Source organism: Macadamia integrifolia, unplaced genomic scaffold (genome assembly GCF_013358625.1).
Source record: "Macadamia integrifolia cultivar HAES 741 unplaced genomic scaffold, SCU_Mint_v3 scaffold3011, whole genome shotgun sequence".
In the NCBI taxonomy this organism is placed as follows: Eukaryota; Viridiplantae; Streptophyta; class Magnoliopsida; order Proteales; family Proteaceae; genus Macadamia; species Macadamia integrifolia.
Genome location: NW_024869132.1, coordinates 14,851 through 24,388, shown reverse-complemented (window position 1 = coordinate 24,388; position 9,538 = coordinate 14,851). Strand labels below are relative to the sequence as shown.

At 38.1% G+C, this 9,538-nt stretch overlaps 1 non-coding gene across 1 annotated transcript; it reads left to right on the top strand.

Annotated features, from left to right (window-relative positions):
* Positions 1–453: 453 nt before the first annotated feature.
* Positions 454–561, top strand: LOC122067622. Its single transcript, XR_006136796.1, has one exon. It is a non-coding gene; the product is annotated as a small nucleolar RNA R71 (small nucleolar RNA).
* The last annotated feature ends 8,977 nt before the right edge of the window (positions 562–9,538 follow it).

Here is a 9,538-nt window from a genome sequence, read left to right as displayed (position 1 = left end):
AAATTTGGGTGATTTCTCCATCCTGGATTGTAGGTGTTACTATATAGATTATTCTGGTATAAGGCATTAACACTATCATTAGAAGTGCCCCCAGAGGTGTTGGGGCATTCTTCCATGACATGTCCAGGGGACTGGCACCAAGCACAAATCTTAACCAAATTGACTGATGATGGCTCTCTAGGAACAATAGCCTCAATCCTCTTGATTAGGCTATCCAAATGGGCTTCCTTGGCTACTATCCCATCCACAAAATATCCTTTTTCTTCTATGATTCTTTCACTCTCTTGGGTTGATTCCCACTCACGGGTTTTGTCAGTTAAGTCAAGTAAGAATTCCCATGCATTTCCTTCATCTGTAAAGGATGTGAATCCCTCAGGACACATAGATTCTATCATTTGTTTAGTTGGATAATCAATACCCTCATAAATTATTTGACATAAATGCCATAGGTCTAGGCCATGGTGAGGGGCATTCTTAGAGTAGATCCTTGAATCTCTCCATAAGTTTGGAAAATGACTCACTAGACTTTTGCCTAAACTGAAGGATATCACTTCTAAGCTTATTAGTCTCGTGAGTTGAGAAAAACTTCTTAAGGAAGACAACTGTGGACTATTCCCATGAAGTTATGGAATTTGTGGGTAACTCATACAACCACTTCTTAGCTTGGTCTTTCAATGCAAAAGTGATAAACCTAAGCTTAACAGCATCATCAGAAAGCTGTTGGATCTTAATTAGAACACATACCTCTTCAAATTCCCTTAGAATAGGTATGCATCCTCAGAGGTCAACCCATGGAAGTGGGGCAACATAGTGATGTATTGAGATTTGAGTTCAAAATTATTGCCCTAGGTTTGTGGTAGAACTATGCAGGAAGGTTGGGCTGTTCTAGCAGGGTAGAACCTATCTTTCAGAGATTTAGGTGAAGGGTTTTGCTGTTGGTCTCCCATATTGAAGGGTTTTAAAGAGAGCAAATGTATTGGGTCACTACTTGTTGGATCTCTTCTTTCTAACGATTCTTAGTACTACGTACCCACCTAACACTCATACAACAGAAAACTACCCGCAACTAAAGTAAGACAAGCACAAAAGAATGGATAGAAAAATTTTTTTTGATTTTTTTTTGGCTTTTTGGGAGCTTACCGGCAAGGATCCGGGGTTGCTCAGGTCAATTCCTGAGGTACTGCTACAGGGCGAAACCTGTCTTTATCATACTATGAGGCATGGCGACCTCCACTGATATAACTATTATTGCAAGTTGTTCTTCTCAGGAATTCAATAAAAGAAAAGGAAAAATATAAAACAAGCAAACAAAGCACTCCGATTTACCAAAAGAAAGTGAAAAATAACATGTAACTGTCTCCCCGACAATGGCGCCAAAAACTTGATTGAGATTTAAAATGTAATCGCAAGTGTACGGATCAGTGTAGCCATGGGTCGAGCACAGGGAAGCAGCCACTTTATTTTTTTTATTTCTTTTAATAATGCAAAAGTGAACCGATTAATGGTTGTGATCTAATTGTAATTACCATCCTAAACATATGTATCTACAATAACGTCCTAACCATTCGTCACCTAAGAATTTAAAGACGCAAGCCACGCAATTGAAATTAAATAAATAAATAACTAAAAATAAACAACCCACGTAATTAAAAAATATATAAATAAATAAAGGAAAAAAATGCTAAAATAAAAATAAAGTAAAAGAAAGGGGATAAAGCTAGAAAGAGACTCACAAGTAGGTTTCTCTACTTAGCCCGAGGGATGCATCATAATATGAGCTTCCCTACTTGACCAGAGAGTCACTCTTACAAGGGTTACTCTACTTGGCTTTAGGGAAAGGGAGACAATTAAAATAAAAGCAATAAATTGATGGTTCTATGGCTAGGAGGGGCAAAGCCAACACATACACTAGCCATGAACCTTGGGGGAAAGGGATAACAATAATGTAACGACTGAAAATAAAAATCCTAAATTAAGAAAGAAAGGGTAGTCAGAAGAGGGAATGAGAGGAGGGAGAGAAGACTACTGAAGGAGCCTACTTACTTGAATCAATGCTTGAACTTGAAAAAAAAATTGCTCCACGGCTCGTGATCTTGTCACCTAGATCTAAGCCTAGAACTATAACTTAAAAAATTACAACTCAATTGTATAAATCATAAACATAAAAAGGCTGAATAAGAATAAAAGAGTGATTGCATTAATTGACATTAAAAAAAACTATTACAAAAGTGATTAAAGCAAAAATAGAGAAGAACTAGAACTAAAGAGAGAGCAAGAGAAAGAGAGAGAGCAACTAAAAAAACTAGAAGAAGAATGAATTGTCTCCCCTCCTCTTACATGAATTGTATTTATAGGGAATGAGGAGGTAGAGTAACAATTTTCTCTTTCCTAAAAGGGAGAAACCCACAATTGATTGTGAGATCTTTTGAGTCCAAAAGTGCTAAGGTGGAGGAGAGAGAAGAGAGAAATAAATTTCCTATAATTTTTTTTTGCTTATTTTCTTTCCTTTTTTTTTCCTAATTTTTTTTTCTTCTTTTTCTCTCTCCTAGGGACGATTTTCTTCTTCTTTGTGTGATTTGGACAATATTTTGGTGATGATGTGGAGGAGAGAGAAGATTTGGACAATCTTTGGTTCTCCCTTTTTTTTCTTTCTTTTTTTTTTCTTCTCTTCTTGCTTCCACGATTTTCCTTGCTTTTAATTTTATGTGAAAATCCTCTCCATGCCCTTAGTGCTTTAAGTGAGTGAAAAACAGAAAATATTCAACAAAATTCTCTAAAAAAAACAACCATGAGATTCGAACTTGAGACCTCTTGGTGAGCAAGGGAATTTTGTACACCATAGCTCACCAACTACACTAGGTAGTTGTTGTTACCAAAAACAAATCTTTAATCACTTAAGAATGTGGTCCATCGATCCTTGTTGGCATTTGGAGTATTCCTTGTACCTTTGGGACAATTGCAAATGGGCTGATTCTGCATCTCGGTTCAGTTCTGATCCATTATTCTTTTTCTGACCCGAAAAAGAATAATCATTTGTACGGGTGACCAAACGAATGTGTACTTTTAATTGAACACGTCCATCTTGCTCAGAATTTCGTCCTCTTCGCAACCATGAAAAGAAATAGGACCTCTTTACGTGTAAAATTGAAGATATAGTGCTTGATAATCCTTAAGGCCTTGAAAATACAAAACCTGCAAAAAGAGAATAAAACCCAAGGTAGCTCCATTCTAAATATGTAAAATGCATGTTTTACTACCCTAGATTTCACACATAAATGTGCTCATCAAACTACATAGCCTTTTCTAGAGTTTTCGCCATGCCACGACGATGAACTACATTTTTAGGTTTGGTATAGTTGTATATATATATATATATATTTAACTTTCATTCGAACATCTTCATAATTGTAACTTTTCATTATTTTCAATTACATTTTCTCAAACATAATGGCTTGTAACCATATAGTAATTGTTGCTTCATAAAAGTAATAGATACCTGATGTGCTGCTTTTTTAAGGAGCCTATATACGGTAATACGGTGACTTTTCTAACTTGTGCTGCTTTTCAGTTTTACTGTTTTGTGAAATTGTTTCCAGATGTTGGCTTCCATGTTTCGCAGATCTGGTCAATGTGTTTGAAGTGTTCCTTCCACAACTTTATTATACCCCAACCCATCAGAGCCATTGAATGGAGAGGCTGCTACTTTGATGATGCGTGATCGACCTACTTATGAGCAAAGAGTAAAAGGTACTAAATCCTTCTCAAAGTTCATTCTTCTGCTCATGTGTATTGCCAACTTTATGTGAATTGGTTGAGACATTAACTACTAGCATCTCTACAAATTTGTCTCACCAAACCTCTGTACTCATCTTAAAGACATTTTATTTATAAATATTTGTTGTAATATGATCTTGGTGGACTTAAATGTCTGTATTAATTGTACAATATTTCACCAAGAATACCAAAATTTGAATAATTTCAAGTTCTATGAGATTGTTTCAGTTCCTTTTTTTTTTTGGTATAAATTTAATTAATATCATTACGATGGTCAGTTCTACATAAGACCAGGGTCATGGACTGTCTTGAAGATGGGATGCTGGGACTATAATCCTATTATGTCACTCTCTGCTGCTTACGGATTGTAAAACAAGTCCATAGATAGTTTTCATAGAGATCAGATATGAGAAACCAGATCCGCTCTAGGTATAGATGTTGTCGAACTTGCATAATTTAGCAGTCATTCACGGTTCTGTGGATGGATCAATCTTTGTAAATATTTTATATTATATTATTTTTCTATTTTGTTTTCCAACAATAACATCTAAGAGTTCCTCTTATAATTATTGGCATGAATTTTGAGAGATAGGAGATCGTGGCTTTAGTTTTTGATAAAGTTTATAGTTGGAAGTTTGGTGATCAATATTCACTGGATATTGATTATTTGCTTTATATTCAAGATTTTACTATTAAAACAGTGTTTGGTCTCCACTTCTCCCTATTCTCAATAGCATAAAAAGGAAAATATATATATATATATATATATTCTCTTGTTTTTCTCCTTATGATCATTCTTCTCTCTTTACACTCCTAGGTTCTATTAGGAACTTGGAAGCTTCAAATCTTCAATCTAGGATATAATGGGTAACCTTCAGTGTGAATTCTTCCATCCATGATGTTATTGTATTTCTTGAATCTGTCAACTGATATAGCTTCCTTGAACTGTTTGTATCAAGATTTCAGTGAACAACTTTTTTTTTTCTTTGGGGGGGGGATTTGAGAGGGTGGGAGCAATGTCAAAATCTGATTATCATATTCTTTCTTTCTCTCTCTCTCTCTCTCTCTCTCTCTCTCTCTCTCTCTCTCTCTCTCTCTCTCTCTTTTCAGATTTGTTAAGGTGCTCTCGTGGGCACTCATTGACAGGTGTTAGCAGGACTTGAATAGTGTTGGAGATAGCACTATGGTTATCCGGTACAAAATTTTTAATAACCTACAAGCTTGAATAAGATAGGCTAAAGATAGGCATTGTGGTTATCCCATAGTAGCTTGAATAGTGTTGGAGATCGCATTGTGGTTATCCCATACAAGCTTTTTGACGATCCCCGATGTTTTTTTTGGCAAACTCACCCGATATCTCCCCAAAAATCTTTTTCTCAATTTTCTCCTATTATGGAGATCTCCTCAAAGTATATGTCTTCCTCTTCTCAAATATTCCATGGAGTCCTCAACAAGGAAAATGTCCTTCCTCATCTAAAATTTCTCTCAAGGATACCTCCACAAGGAAGACTTCTCCCTTATCTCAAATATTTCTCTCGAAGTGACCAACACAAGGAAGTCTTCTTCATTCTTTAAATTTTCTCTATAGGAGACCTTTAGATGACGTCGTNAAAAAAAAATTGCTCCACTGCTCATGATCTTGTCACCTAGATCTAAGCCTAGAACTATAACTTAAAAAATTACAACTCAATTGCATAAATCATAAACAAAAAGGGCTGAATAAAAATAAAAGAGTGCTTGCATTAATTGAAATAAAAAAAAAACTATTACAAAAGTGATTAAAGAAAAGATAAAGAAGAACTAAAACTAAAGAGAGAGCAAGAGAAAGAGAGAGCAACTAAAAAAAACTAGAAGAAGAATGAATTGTCTCCCCGCCTCTTACATGAGTTGTATTTATAGGGAATGGGAAGGTAGGATAACAAATTTCTCTTTCCTAAAAGAGAGAAACCCACAATTGGTTGTGAGATCTTTTGAGACCAAAAGTGCTAAGGTGGAGGAGAGAGAAGAGAGAAATAAACTTTGAGAATTTTCCTATAATTTGTTTGCTTATTTTCTTTCCTTTTTTTTTCTAATTTATTTTTCTTCTTTTTCTCCCTCCAATGGATGATTTTCTTCTTGCTTTATGTGATTTGGACAATCTTTGGTGATGATGTGGAGGAGAGAGAAGATTTGGACAATCTTTATTTCTCCCTTTTTTTCTCTTTCCTTTTTTTTTTTCTTCTCTTCTCCACGATTTTCTTTGTTCTAATTTGATGTGGAAATCCCCTCCATGATCTTAGTGCTTTAAGTGAATGAAAAATAGGAAATCTTCAACAAATTCTCTAAAAAAAACAACCATGAGATTCGAACTTGAAACCTCTTGGTGAACAAGGGAATTTTGTACACCATAGCTCACCAACTACGCTAGGTAGTTGTTATTACCAAAAACAAATCTTTAATCACTTAAGGATGTGGTCCATCGATCCTTGTTGGCATTTGGAGTATTCCTTGTACCTTTGGGACAATTGCAAACGGGCTGGTTCTGCATCTCGGTTCAGTTCTGATCCATTATTCTTTTTCTGGCCTGAAAAGAATAATCATTTGTACGGGTGACCAAACGAATGTGTATTTTTAATTGAACACGTCCATCTTGCTCAGAATTTCATCCTCTTCGCAACCATGGAAAGAAATAAACCTCTTTACGTATAAAATTGAAGATATAGCGCCTGATAGTCCTTAAGGCCTTGAAAATACAAAACCTGCAAAAAGAGAGTAAAACCCAAGGTAGCTCCATTTTAAATATGTAAAATGCATGCTTTACTACCCTAGATTTCACACATAAATGTGCTCATCAGAACCACCATCGACTACGTAGGGATACAAACTCTAGTAGTGAATAGAAGCCTGTAGGTCCCTGTATGCGTCCATGGGTCACCCAACAAACCACTGATAAGCCCCTCCTAGAAGTCGCAGCACTGGTACATCATCGCCCAAGTCAGATAGGTTCCTGCCTCCGGCAACAATCACATCATACCGCGGGTGTGGCATTCTGGAATGGCACATTGAACATACCACAATGGGTTATCCAACACCTTAACCCTTGTTGGCAAGGGTTCGTAGCATAGGGAATGATACCTAACCCCATATATGGTACATGCCTTCAAAATGATACAATTAGTATGAATTACACAATACCGGTAACACATCGACCACAAAGTGTAATCCATCTCCAAATACAGTCACGGGTACACGATACCGGTAGCACATTGGCCACAAAGTGTAACCCACGACTATTTACCTAATCTAGCATGCATATAACAGTTGAGTATGGACTACGTAACACCGGTACCAATCGTCAGCCATGAAGTGTATCTATTTCCAAATGTAGTCCTGAAGCACACGATACCGGCAACACATTGGCCACAAAGTGCAATCCACGACTACAACTAACTCTAATGCACATAATCAATGCATGAATGCAACATGCATATGGAAATCATGGCACCGGTGCCACCTCGACCACATCGGATCCTGTCTCATACATACAACAATCACAAGGCGATCACGGTACCAGTACCACCTCGACCACACCGGATCCCGCCATACATATCCATTACAATTCATATCATAATCATAAAATGTAATATGTGATTGAACATCATCATTATGTGAACAATATAATTAAATATGAAATTCTACACATGTGAGCGGTTCTATAATAATAAACGATCACAAAAAAATAAAGCAACCATCTCTCACCTTGTTTATCTCTGTGTGTGTTAGGGTTCAGATAAGTCCACTGATCAATCAGCTCAGTTTCGGTCTTGGGGCTCATGCACATCATTATCCTAGACATAAGGACAATCGTACATCAATACATGTCGAAAAGATTGGGAGGGGCCCACTTGGGTCACTCCTAAAAGGTACAGACAAGGTATCCTAGTGACAGTAATGTCACGGGAAACATGGTCTTTCCACCGAAAATATCAATCCTATTTTTGGTGGTGGTGGCAGAGAGCTCATTGAGCTCTGTGGTTCATCGAAAACAACCCACCAGAAATAGGCCCAGGGTTTCCAATGGCTTACTTCCGATGGCAGTATAGAACTAACTGTCCACTCAAATTGGGGGTTTTCGGCTCAGACCCGATCGTCGAGATTTATTTCATGGAGTTTATAAGGAATGTCCCTAGCATCATTCTAAGCCAATAAAATCTCCACTAAGCAATTTGGGAGATACATCGATGATCGAAACCCTAGTGGGTCATTTGGCAATACTTGTTGTTGGAGCTCACTAGGCTTGGTTTGAGCATGGCAACGGCACCGGGGAGGTGAAACACCCATTCCCCGACCTCAAGAGGGTTTGTGCACTAAGATAACAACCATACCTAGCTTAACCTAGGTCAAAATGAAGAGTGAGGGTAGTAGGAACGATTGCGCTTACCTCCGACAGTGATTCCGACAACTAGGTAGCAGCCGCCACCAAGGTAAGTCTTCCCCCTCTTCTTCCTCTTCTTCTTCTTCCTTCCTCTCCTCTTTCTCTTCTCTCCTACGTTGTGCACAAAGGAAATGAGGAAATGAAATCCGCATTTCCTTCTTATGTGTTAAATTGGACCTTAGGGTCCGTTTGGTTGGACCCTATTCGGACCAATCAAGTTAATATGCCTTTCAGAGCCCAAGAACCCAACCACTTAGGTCCGAAATGTGCTCACGTCATAGGGAAGATGTGGAGGATGATTTTAGATCATCTAAGACTGTCTATGATGAGCGTGGCAGGACCCACGGGCATCGAAATCTTGACAGCAGCCTATTTGGCTCACCAAAAATAGCCCACCGGATTCAGGCCCAGTGCTTCCAGTGGCTTATTAGATGTCTTGACTACTTGCTGTCCACCAACTGGCCTTAAATGGTTAGTTGCCCTTAGCCGTGCTCGTGGTCTTTCGGTAACTTCGGTACGTGCCGGGATTTATGTGTGAGGAGTTGGGTCACTTACCGTCTGGGGTCGAAAGGTATGAACCCCCTCCAATTATACTGGCACAAGATGCACGAACACTTGGGGTCATCTCTCTCCCTTGGGCAATGGGCGACCGCGAGCCAAAACTCGGTTGTGCTTCTAATCTCCGGTCCAAGACCTATCACAACAGTTCAAATTAGACTGAGTCAAGGCACGGGTGTAACAGAGAGTTTCAATAACCCATGTGGGTCCCTCCATCTTGTTGGCATCTAGAATATTCCCCTAGGACAACTACAGAAGGGCGGGCCTACATCTCAGTTCAGTTTTGGTCCATTATTCTTTTTCTAGCCCGAAAAGAATAATCGTGTATATGAGTGTCTAATGAATGTGTGCTTTTAATGCAACATGTTCATTTTTCTTGGAATTTCATCCTTTTCATAGCCATGAAAAGAAGTTGGACCTCTTTACATGTAAAATTGGAGAAACGGCGCCTGATAGTCCTTAAGGCCTTTAAAATATAAAATCTGAAAAAAGAGAGTAAAACTCAAGATAGCTCCATTCTAAGTATGTAAAATGCATGCTTTTATCCTAAGATTTCACACATAATGTACTCATCAGGAACACTGGACTGCATGGTTGGGGATTGGCTGGGAATCAATCACAAGGATTGTATAAAGTATGATAGCATGTGTTTCATATTAATTGGGTAGGAATTAAGTTAATCATGGTCCCTATAGCCTCTTTCTGCCAAAAATGGGCTGATTAGGTAGGGTAATTAACCCAGGGATGGGGGTTTTGGCCTGTAAGCCTGGAATTTGGGCAAATTAAGTTACA